Raw genomic sequence first — 12,148 nt, forward strand, 5'->3', positions numbered from 1 at the left:
AAATGTCACTGTAATTTTTCTGAGTTGGTCATTGCCATTTCTAAGGTTAGGTATCACTTACTTGGATGTTTCATTTGTTTGAGGAAGTGCCCGGAGCGCTCTTTGTATTGTCTGCAGCACATCAGTGTTTCTAGTCTTCGATATGTTGGTCTAGGACGCAAATTACGGGAAATACAGAATCATGGCGGTGTTGGGAGGATTGTGTGGTTTTTCGGTTTACAGCTGCACGATACTCGAGATTCATGCACACGAAATAATTTTGTGCAAGTTTCCGCCTTCTGCCGCTTCAGCTGTTAAGTGTGTGCAAAGCAACATCTCAGCTATTGTTAAGACTATTTCCGCTGCGAGTTACGTTCAGCGATCAGCACAGGAAACAGCTCAACCTGGATCTCTCAAAAGGAAAATAAGTTTATTACTTACCACAGTTTTCGCTGGTCATGCTGTAAATCTTCAGCATTCGGTTTGACCTTTTAATTTATTACTTCTCTCCTACACTGATCTCAACTTATTTTGCAGATAGTGTCCACATATACATCTGAATCTACCTGCAAAATCATACTACTTTACGACGTACAGTTCAACAGATATGGAATCGTAAACATTGAGATGCATGATAAACTAGCTTTTGCTTAGAAAAGAGCGTAATTCACGCAGACTGTGCACATCCAGTTTTCGATAACGACAGCACTTAGCGTCTTCCAACTATCTTTGAACAGAAGTCCAAATCTTCACTAAACTTTTTCTCGATTACATGTTTAACGTCAGATATCTAAGACATTAATTCTTCTGCAAAGTAATCAGATGTCTGTAGCTGTTCTGAGCAGGAGGTTCAAATGGCTCTGAGCACTTTGGGACTTAACTTTTGAGGTCATCGGTCTCCTAGAACTTAGAACTACTTAAACCTAACCTAAGGACATCACACACGTCCATGCCCGAGGCAGGATTCGAACATGCGACAGTAGCAGAAGCGCGGTTCCGGACTGAAGCGCGGTTCCGGACTGAAGCGCCTAGAACCGCTCGGCCACAAATCCGGCTGAGGAGGGTATTTGTGTTAAACGTCCGGCCGACAATGAGTCATTAGAGACGGAGAACAAGCTCGGATTAGTTAAGGAAGGGGAAGGAAAGCGGCAGTGCCCTTTCGAAGGAACTATCCTGGCATTGTCTTAAGCCATTTAGGAAAGTCACGGACAACAAATCAGGATGGCCGGACGCGGGTTTGAACCGTCGTCCTCCCGTTAGCGAGTGCAGAATTTTAACCACTGCGCTACCTCGCTCGGTTGTAGCTGTTTTATGCATGGGAGTTCTATCCATTAAAGATTCGGGCGCTTACTGCTATCTCAGAAACACTTCTTTCGATATCAAAAGGTGGTGGTTTACTTCAAATTATGTATGATCTTTTTTGATCCTGCGGAATTATGTCGTAATTGCTACTTACACTACTACCAGTTCCCTTGATTCAGTCAGTCCAAAAATTCGTTCACGGTGTTCGTTCTTTTCGTTTTTGGACAGACGTGTATTTCTTGTTAACGTTTAATGTTATTTTGCCATCGGTGTCATGAAATAAGTCCGTTGATGCTCAAGTCCCAACAATCGGAGGAGTCTCATTACACTTAACAGTGGTAATGTGAAAGCAAAAATAATCACGGAAGTCTTCGCCTTAAATGTAAAGCCAGCGTTCATAAGAGTGCTTTTACGGATCCGTTGATACTAAGAGAGCTGATGCCTTATAAGGAAGGAAATGAGTTTAAGGTGAGGACAACACAGAAGTGCTATTAATTGTCATGTTCAAGCAATGGAGCTCGGTATGCTAAACGAAAGAACCACCATAAGAAAAAGAAATTATGGTTTGAAATACATTCTATGAGAAAAAAAAAATAAAAGAATAAAACGACGCGACACAAAGAAATTATCTGAATTAGACGAAAATCGATAGACGTGAAGTATATGTACAAACAAAAGATTGAAATTTCCAGAAAAACTGAATAATTTCCTCAACAGAAAGAGCTTCGCAAATTGAGCAAATTAATAACACGTTGGTCCTCTTCTGGCCCTTATGCAAGCAGTTTTTCTGCTTAGCACTGATTGACAGAGTTTTTCGGTGTCATGAGGAATATTGGACGAAAATCTGTCCACTTGTCGCATTGAATCGTCAAAATCACGATGTAGTTGGAGAGCCCTTCCCACAACACTCGAAATGTTAATAGGGGAAAAAATCCGGCGATCTTCCTGTCTAAGTTAGGGTTTGGTAAGCACTGAGGCAAGCAGTAGAAACCCTCGCTGTGTGCGGGCGAACATTATCTTGCTACAGTGTGAGCCTAGGATGGCCTGTGATGAACGGCAACGAAAGGGGGCGTACCGTCCACGTACCGCTGTGCTGTAAATGTGCCGTGGATGACGCCTCTTCGCTGGCCATCGGGGCCCATCACTGAAGAGAATATTACTCCAGGCACTGAGACTCCAGGGCGAAAGCGTGTCCGGAGACGCCCTGGACAGCGATAGGATACCAGCTGACTGTCGCCCACCATAAGGTCCGACAACCAGAAGCGGTGGTCTGGGTGCCACTTCGTTTCAAACCAGGACCTCTTCTGTTATCGCCTGCACACTTACAGAACAGCGGTACGTTGACGATACTCTACAAGCCGTTTTGTTGCCCTTCATGGCAAGCCATTCTGGGCTTACATTTCAGCAAGATAATGCCCACCCACACACGGCGTGAGTTTCTACGGCTTGTCATGCTTGCTAAACCCTACTTTGGGCAGCAAAATCGGTGGATCTCTCCTCAATTCAGAAAGTTCGTAGCATCATGGTTCTGATCATTATGGGACGTAACATCTGAGGTCATCAGTCCCCTAGAACTTAGAACTACTTAAACCTAACTAACCTAAGGACATCACATACATCCATGCCCCAGGCAGGATTCGAACCTGCGACCGTAGTGGTCACGCGGTTCCAGAATAAAAGCGCCTAGAACCGCACGGCCACACCGGCAGGCAAACCGAATAACCGCTTGCCGAAGGACCAGAGCTGCACCAAGGCGTTACTGATTTGCTCAATTTGTGAAACTCTCTCTTGAAGAGATCATTCAGTTTTTCTGAAAGAAATCTTTTGCTTGTGTGTACATATACTTCATACACATCCCCATTCGGATTATTCCTTTATTTTCTTAGAGTGTGTAAGTTCATTTCATGTACTAGTATCACTGATTTGCTTTCGAGTATCAATGTGTTCGTGACTATGGCGTCAGTTTCTCGCATCCAGGTTCAAATGTTAGTTTTTCAAAGCAAATTTACTCTATATACACTACTGGCCATTAAAACTGCTACACCAAGAAGATGACGTGCTACAGACGCGAAATTTAACCGACAGGAAGAAGATTCTGTGATATGCAAATGATTAGTTCTTCAGAGCATTCACACAAGGTTGGCGCCGGTGGGGATACCTACAACGTGCATGAAGAAAGTTTCCACCGATTTCTCATACACAAACACCAATTGACCAGCGTTGCCTGGTGAAATGTTGTGATGCCTCATGTAAGAAGGAGAAATGCCTACCATCACGTTTCCGAATTTGATAAAGGTCGACTTATAGCGTATCGCGAGTGTGGTTTATCGTATCGCGACACTGCTGCTCGTGTTGGTTGAGATCCAATGACTGTTAGCAGAATATGCAATCGCTGGGTTCAGGAGGGTGATACGTAACGCCGTGCTGGATCCCAACGGCCTCGTATCACTAGCAGTCGAGATGACAGGCATCTTATCCCCTTGGCTGTAACGGATCGTGCAGCCACGTCTCGATCCCTGAGTCAACAGATAGAGACGTTTGCAAGACAACAACCATCTGCACAAACAGTTCGACGACGTTTGCAGCAGCATGGGCTATCAGCTCGGAGACCTGGCTGCGGTTACCCTTGACGCTGCATCACAGACAAGAGCGCCTGCGATGGTGTACTCAACGACGAACCTGGGTGCACGAATGGCAAAACGTCATTTTTTCGGATGAATCCAGGTTCTGTTTACAGCATCATGATGATTGCATCCGTGTTTGGCGACATCGCGGTGAACGTACATTGGAAGCGTGTATTCGTCATCGCCATACTGGCGTATCACCCGGCGTGATGGTACGGGGTGCCATTGGTTACACGTCTGTCACCTCTTGTTCGCATTGACGGCACTTTGAACAGTGGACGTTACATTTCAAATGCTTTACGACCCATGGATCTACCCTTCATTCAATCCCTGCGAAACCCCACATTTAAGCAGGATAATGCACGACCGCATGTTGCAGATCCTGTATGGGCCTTTCTGGATACAGAAAATGTTCGACTGCTGCCCTGGCCAGCACATTCTCCAGATCTCTCACCAACTGAAAACGTCTGGTCAATGGTGGCCGAGCATCTGGCTCGTCACAATACACGAGTCACTTGGTGAACTGTGGTATCGTGTTGAAGCTGCATGGGCAGCTGTACCTGTACACGCCATCCAAGCTCTGTTTGACTCAATGCCCAGGCGTATCAAGGCCGTTATTACGGACAAGGGTGGTTGTTCTGGTTACTGATTTCTCATGATATATGCGCCCAAATTGCGTGGAAATGTAATCACATGTCAGTTCTAGTATAATATATTTGTCCAATGAATACCCGTTTATCATCTGCATTTCTTCTTGGTTTAGCAATTTTAATGGCCAGTAGATAACGAAATTGGACTAGTATGAAACTATGATAAACTTTATAGAACTTACAATAATTACCTACAGAATTAAACTTCTTTATAGTATCTTATTAAAATAATAAATTACAATCTGTAGTGGCAGCAGCCTGCAGAAAGTCAGTTAATAAAATCCTCTCTGTTACTGGGCCCGTCTGCTTAATGTCTTCGAAATCTAAGGAGCAGAAGCGCTATACTTTCATTACAACATACGTTGTGGAGGGCTGTGAAGGAAGCGAAGAGGACACAGTATTATATTTTGCATTGGGTGTTCGACCATCACGACGGAATCGAACTGAGGACTGCGGCGACGCCAAGCTATGACAGAGGGCGGTTGTAGAAGCACAAGTGTGCCTTCGTCCAGAAGACCATTGGCACTTAACAATAACCTGGAACACCCAACCAAATCACCCCCTGACAGTCAACTTCTTCGCCGTTCTGCCAACTACCCTAACATATCGGCGATTGAAGTTGATTGTTCCTTGTAGTCACTTGTTATATGGCCCTTCAGTGTCCTTCAACGTAAGAGTGAACATAGTGTTTGATAGAATCAGCCTGTCAACCTTAGTGTCGCCAGTCAGCACATTTATGCGCCAGAAGGGAAAAAAAAACTAACGCACATGATGTTCAGTCGCTAGTCGAAACCTAATAATCAATTGTGCGGCCAATACAAGCATACTTCAGCTCTCAGTAACTGCGTGAAAAATTGCTTTTGTGCTCTTGAATTTATCGCATAGGTCAGTTTCAAATACTTACCAAAACTATTGTTCGTCATATTTATCGTATTCCATTTTTTTCCTTGTTCATTAAGTTCTTTATTACACTCAAGTGAAACATGATGTGGAAGTAGTGGGTTTGTCAAATAATCAACCTGCAAAATGTCTTAGAGGAGATGATTATCCGTTCTTTAAAAAAGGACGTTTATACGTTGCTGAAATGACATTTTCTCGAGGCGACCGCGATGGTTACGATATTCAGTTTATTTCCCGATCGATTTCGCAATACAAGCCATTTTCAAGTGCTTCTAAAGTGATGTAAGCAAATGACAATCAATAATCAAACCCCGACATGTTTAAGTATTCAATGCTGTCAAATTTCATGCCTGTAAACCCGGTCATCAAAAGGAACACATGATATTGTGCTGCTTGATAGCCGTTTGACGAAAATTAGTCGTTTCATAAGAAAAATGCGACTGGCAACAAGCAAAGATATTATACACAGTGTTCGCTGCAAGATCGGACACTGTGGTGTGCGCTAACGTTAGGCTATTCGGCTCTGTTTTGTCGCGCTCGAAGTGTCTGCAGAGTTGTAACCCACCCCTGTTCGAAAACGAAGTAGGCGGCTCAACTTTAACGCTCGGGCTAGAAGAACGTAGCATTAATAGCACACACTTCTAGACTGCACTCTAAGACACTGCAGACCATTAACCGGGGATTTTGAGATATACGCCAGGATTGTGGCACGTAGCTATTTACAGGTAGTACGCTGTGCCACCTCTTACATTCGGTGCGGGGCACCTACAGGATCGGAAGTTTAACAACACGGTGTTCGTTGGTGAGTCACTGATTTTTCCACGAGACCACAGGCAAGTGGATTTTTTAATTCTTTGTATTTGTGGTGTGTGAATTTCAGAACTCAAATACCCATCCCCTTCGATGCAACTCTCAAAGATTCACAAGAAAATAGACTGAAATTTTCCGGCCATTTGTAATACGCTGAAATAGATTGTTTCCGACAAGCTGCATGTGTCTGTGATATAGTGCTCGCTTGCTAGGGTAATAACGGTAGCGGGCCGTGAGAGGGAGTGTCTGTGGCAGATTATTTGCCTGACTTGTGGGGGCGTAGGTTCGAGTCCTGGCAGAAAGAAATTTTTAAACAAAGATGCATGTTCTGAAAGCATTTCTGTGAAGCGTACAATATATGGAAATTGAAAAACAATCGGTAGCACTTCAGGCTGTAAACTACTGGATTGAGCCTAGTTTGTCGTATTTACGTTCAGTAAATCAAAGCAACAGATCGTCAAAGTGATAACTCAGAATAATAATAATAGTGTATGCTAGCACCTGTAATTACTAGTAACATACACTGTTTTTGACATATTACGAGTAGTGTATAATGAGCACGTTTCATGCATCAGACAGAAGTATTTAATCTATGTATTTTCTGTAGAGTCTTTGTATGTCTCGAGCCTAAAGCAAAGTTAGAGGTACTAAGTGATAATTAAATTGCAACTACTCAGATGCCCAGTATGGCACCGAAAATCGACATATCTGCTAATGTGGAACCGGTTTAATTTGGAAAAAAAAAATTGTTCCAATGAAATGAAATGTCGTGTGACGAGGGCCTCCCGTCCAGTTACACAGTGCAAATCTGGCGCTGTAAAGCATTTCGGCTGCGTCTCCTGTGATCATGCTGAATAAATTAAGTGGTGGCTAATAATTAAAACAAAATTATGCCTTTCTCGTTTGTTTGACTCTCTACCCACATCCCGTTCCTAGGACACTACATATGGAAACATTTATATACGTCTTTCTTTCACCGGCTAGATAGGTGCCTGGTGGTCAAACCTGGAACTAATTTTTTCCAGCGTAAATAGGTTCCTCATTAACACACTTGAAAATCTACCAAGTTTCGCTGTCATACGATAATTACATCCTACACCGCACTTCTGCGAGTAGTTGCATTTTAATTATAACCACACGATACACTAATTCTGAAGACAGTTATTGAAGGTACGACTTTTCCTGACACCTAACGTGTCACTAGTCGAAGGCCGTCCTGGCAGTAAATAGTGTTAACTGCCGCCGCTTTTTAATAACCTTATGTTTCTGCAGCTACGGTACAACTTTTTGTCTGATATTAATCAAGGATAAAAACAATTTTTTCAAGAGCGCGTGTGCACAAGTGAAGCACGATAGAGTTTTATAAAACGTTTCCAGTCGTTATAACGCAAATGCTTGTTTATAACAAGGAACGTAAGTAATCTGCAATTGTGACCCCTTCTGACGATTGGACGATAGCACGCCGTTCTTAAAAACCTAGCAACACGTGAAATATACCTAAGAAAACACACAAAAACTATTCTCCAACAAGGCTCTAAATGAATAACCACCTTAATCTGCCAGCAAAGACCGCGTTAGGAAGTCTAGAAACACGAAAAAACCTCCGATTATGCGTCTTCACGGAAAACGCACTTTTCTACTCGCATACACGGTATTTGATGCTAGGTATAAGGAGACTGAACCATTATGCTTCACCATTACGCGACTGTTCTAACTCCTCGAAAGGATGGAGTGTTGAACCAATGTCTAATTCTCGCAAACCCAAAAATTTTAGTACAAAATTTCGGCAAGGAAAGGGTGGGCAACGACTTTCATCAGTACCTCATCTCAATTACATCATGTCCGTGACTAATAATGCGGTTTTATAACATTTCTACTTATTTAGGAGAAGCTGCTATAACTTCCCATCGTTGCCTACATGGAAAACAAACAGCATACCCTCCGCAAATAACGGCAATGTAACATTTAACTCTTTTCGCGTTGATTTCGTCTTTCTTGGTGTTCAAAATGTTATTGAGCCTGTACTGGATGGACGTTTTGCAATAAACGTGCTTACCTACGCAATATGGAATCAGGTTTGCTGCTGGATCGGATATTTGGGCAAGAAGCATCACATAAGTTATCTAACACTGAAGTATCTGGTGTAACAGAACCTCTATTGTTCATGTTAAATTTTGAGATAACATAGTGTTAGTTGAAATCTGACTTTTCTCCGTTGGTCCGATTAAGAAATACTGCCTAGGAGAAGCTTCTAGTAATACCAGGTTTCGGCAAAATATAATGGTAATGTTAAGGTTTTCCTTTAAATCTTATTGTAGAGAAATAGATTGTGAATCCTTGAGTTTTTTTAACGCAATCTTACTAAACCACAGTCACGATCGTAAAACACACACACACACACACACACACACACACACACACACACACACCTACCTGGTAGTAACAGTGCACAGAGAGATGAAATTTAACGACCATATTAGGCAAATGACAAGCTAAGATTGACTAGTAGTATAATGGTAAACTTCAGCGCCTCTGTAGCTCAATTGTCTCGAATCCCGATACTAACAGATTTTTTGCTTGGTTGGAGGACTGGAACGATACACACAGCTTCGTGATGCGAGCTGAAGAGCTACTTGAGTGATAAATAGCGTTTCCAGCTTCCCCATACCCCTCCATATTGCACCCGCATGATCACATTGGAAAAAATGACACGGTGGTTGCCCTGCTTCGACAGGCCCGTCTCAGCCAGAATGTGGAACTGTGATTTGTTAGTGGCGATACAAAATAGGACTAAACGGTGACATCGAGTGTCCGTAAAAAACAAAAAAAATGGAGGCGCGAATGGTCAGAAGTCTGACGGGCGAGAGAGTTAGAAAATTATTCTAAAAACAGAACTGGTAGTATACGCCGCACATCTCGCAATGATCTGCTTTCGCTGCACAAACTACGAATGTCGTCCTGTCCTCTAGGTATTTATCCTATACTGATCGTGAAGGTAAAACTAGGTAAACAGCAACTCGCACACAGGCGTACAAGCACTCGTTCTTCCCATATAGGTTGTCACCCATTAATGGAACATGAAAAATATATGGTATAATAGTAGCCTCTGCCACGCACTTCATAGTAGTTTGCACAGTATAGAGGTAAATTACGGTATGGAAACATCGACAAGCGACGATCACGTTTGTCGGTGAGTTAGTCCATCATTTACGTAATTTGTGTAGCCATTTGCTACCGAGTTGGGTGCTGAAGCGACAACACCGAGGACTTCCATTCGGAGAGAATGGTGTTCGTATCCCTACAGTCCATCAAAATTTAATGTATCCTGGTTTTTCTGTATCAGTTAAGGCGAAAGTAATGTTATTCTTCCGAAAAGGATACAGTAGCTATCTGCTCCGTCCTTTTATTCGATTTCTCCATTTCTAGCTACCTCGCAGTCTACAAACCGTAAGCTAACAAAATGTATATTTCTATAACATCTGCAGTACTTCTAGGTAATCGGATTTCCTTCATTTTGAAGCCACTGGTAAGTGCACCGCGTGTAGAGTCTGAATTTAAATCTTGGGAGGCACAAACCGGTCGTGAGGCGTCGTTCATGTTGTATTAATGTCTTGTGTTTGAACAGCTCAACGAAGATGAAATTTTAACAGCTCAGGTCGTAGGAAAGTGAGACGTAACTTTGCAACCACATTTCAGCGTCATCACCCTAATGTCCGTGCCGGGCCTGACTTCCAATTCTCGAGATAGAATTAGCTGCTGCTCCCTATATCTCCACCGGTTTTGTTCAAGAAGAGAAGTTCGATTCATGGCTTAGTTCTGTGTGTAACGATATTCGGTTGTCAAACTTTATATATTACAACCAGGACTGTTTCGCAAATATTCATGAGGAGAACGACCACCTGCTTCTGCGCAAATAACCTTTTAAAACTGTTCATTTCCTTTTTAAAGCTTTCGATTAAGTAGTTAAGTATTTTAATAGTAGCTAGAGAAATACGTTAATGTAACAGGTACCCGAATTTATCACGAGACGGAGATTTTCTTGACAGGCAGAGCACGAGAAGCCGTTCTCTACGAAAAGTATCAACAAACCCAGAGGTAGCTTCGGTTCTCAGGAGAGCACAATATGACGATCATTGCCCTCACTGTGTGTTATTTGATAACAGTGTAATCTGTAGCCTTCCGTACTTGGGATTAGGCATAAATAAAATTCCCCGAACATTCAGTCAAATTCAACTTTCTGCAATAACTTGTGACAAACTGTGGACAGAGAAATGTTTAATGTTACGAATTTCACTAAACGAAGTGTGGCAGCATTGTCTACGGGCCTAATAAGTCTATTGCTGTATTCTGTCAAAGATGTTCGAGTGACATAACCGATGGCTACGTATAAGTCCAAGACACGGGAAGGTGTCACGAAAAATTATAAAAATGTGCTAACAGTTGCCTAAACAAATCCACCCATGCTCCAAAAACTTGAATTTTTTTTTACATACAAATGCTTTTCAAAATTATTTTTCCCAAAACGTACGAGGCACTAAAAATAGTTTAGAAATCGTTTGTTCTTTAATGCGCATCGTATGTGCTTCTTCCTGTGGTATTCATTAATACATACTTTGAACTACCTGGAGGATGTATATTCATTAGTAGTGCCCTCTACTACGCTATTCTGTTGTTTTGTCTGTCGAGTTATGTAAACTAACTTGAATTTTAACACAAGCAATACAAATTTTTAGAACAAGGTTCCTCGGCTGTTTGAAGTTGCGCGATTCCATGCGCTGTTCACATTGCTTGCAAAACGCTGAGAGACAAGCCTTCTCACAGACCCATAACAAACTAGTATCACGGAGTGCTGAAATAGAAACATTCGCGTTTTCAGGTAGGAAAAACGTGCTTCTAACCACGTTTTGATCCGAGAAAGATCACTTAGAGATCGGACCTAATATGTCAGGCCAAACAAAATAATGCACTCTTGTCATAACGTATATTGGGAAATAGCTCAACTGTATAAGTTCCTTTCCCAGTTTCAGCAGCAAGATATAGCCAGCACTTTAATGTGAAGAAACTATTTCGAAAGTTCGTTCACGCCTGTTGCTCGAGTGATATTATTGGCCGCGGCAGCAGTTTATTTCAGGTATAGGTACGCTCAATTTCGTTCTGATTCTACCATCTGCTTTGCTGTACTAGAAAAATACAGTAGAAAGTTTCGTAATTTTAACTATACCCACAGGGACGCGGACCACGCTAAATGGAGCGACAACGTTAGTGGGTAGTATGGGTACAGCACAGCGCCAACAGACCGCTACCGCAGCTGGCGGTTACCTGACTCGTGTGGCGATAGGACGGCGTCTGAGTCGGCAACTGGCGCACGCTCGCAGCGACACCAGCGGAAGTATCGTCAACTAGTACGCTGCCGCAGTCCTTTTTATCGCTGGCGCTTCGTTACGTCATGGGTCGCCGCGGCGCCTCCTGCGAACACACATTCGAGGGAATCATAATCAGTTTCTTCAACCAGCGCTGAACATGCCTTACCATACGATACCTCAAATATAGGACTCATATTAAAATGATAGTGCAATATGAACAGATTCAACAGTTATATGTATAGTTGTCATTCATTTCGGAGTTTTCCCGTACTTAACAATACCGTGACTTTAGCTAACTCGTCGGTTTGCCAAGAACGCACACTTTTCATCGGATTTGCTGTATGTGTTTGACTGCAGGCAACGGACATTCTTAAAAATGAATATCTATTCTAATCAAATGCATTCATTTGTCACTTTGTTTCGGGGGAAAGAAACCGTAAAATTTAATGCTGCGTCGAATCAAGGTCGTAAGAGACGAATCAGAAGTTCCACAGAATGATGAGAACGAAGTGATCGTGGA

At 42.6% G+C, this 12,148-nt stretch overlaps 1 protein-coding gene across 1 annotated transcript in view; it reads right to left on the minus strand.

The window, feature by feature from the left end:
* The window catches only part of LOC126341744 (organic cation transporter protein-like), a 220,562-nt gene extending 208,906 nt beyond the window's left edge, over positions 1-11,656 (minus strand). Inside the window, exon 1 of the mRNA XM_050001803.1 lies at positions 11,585-11,656. The gene's annotated coding sequence lies outside the window, so the exon portion shown is untranslated. The remainder of the gene's footprint in view (positions 1-11,584) is intronic.
* Positions 11,657-12,148: the final 492 nt, after the last annotated feature.

The sequence above is a fragment of the Schistocerca gregaria genome, chromosome 1, assembly GCF_023897955.1.
Source record: "Schistocerca gregaria isolate iqSchGreg1 chromosome 1, iqSchGreg1.2, whole genome shotgun sequence".
Taxonomy (NCBI): Eukaryota; Metazoa; Arthropoda; class Insecta; order Orthoptera; family Acrididae; genus Schistocerca; species Schistocerca gregaria.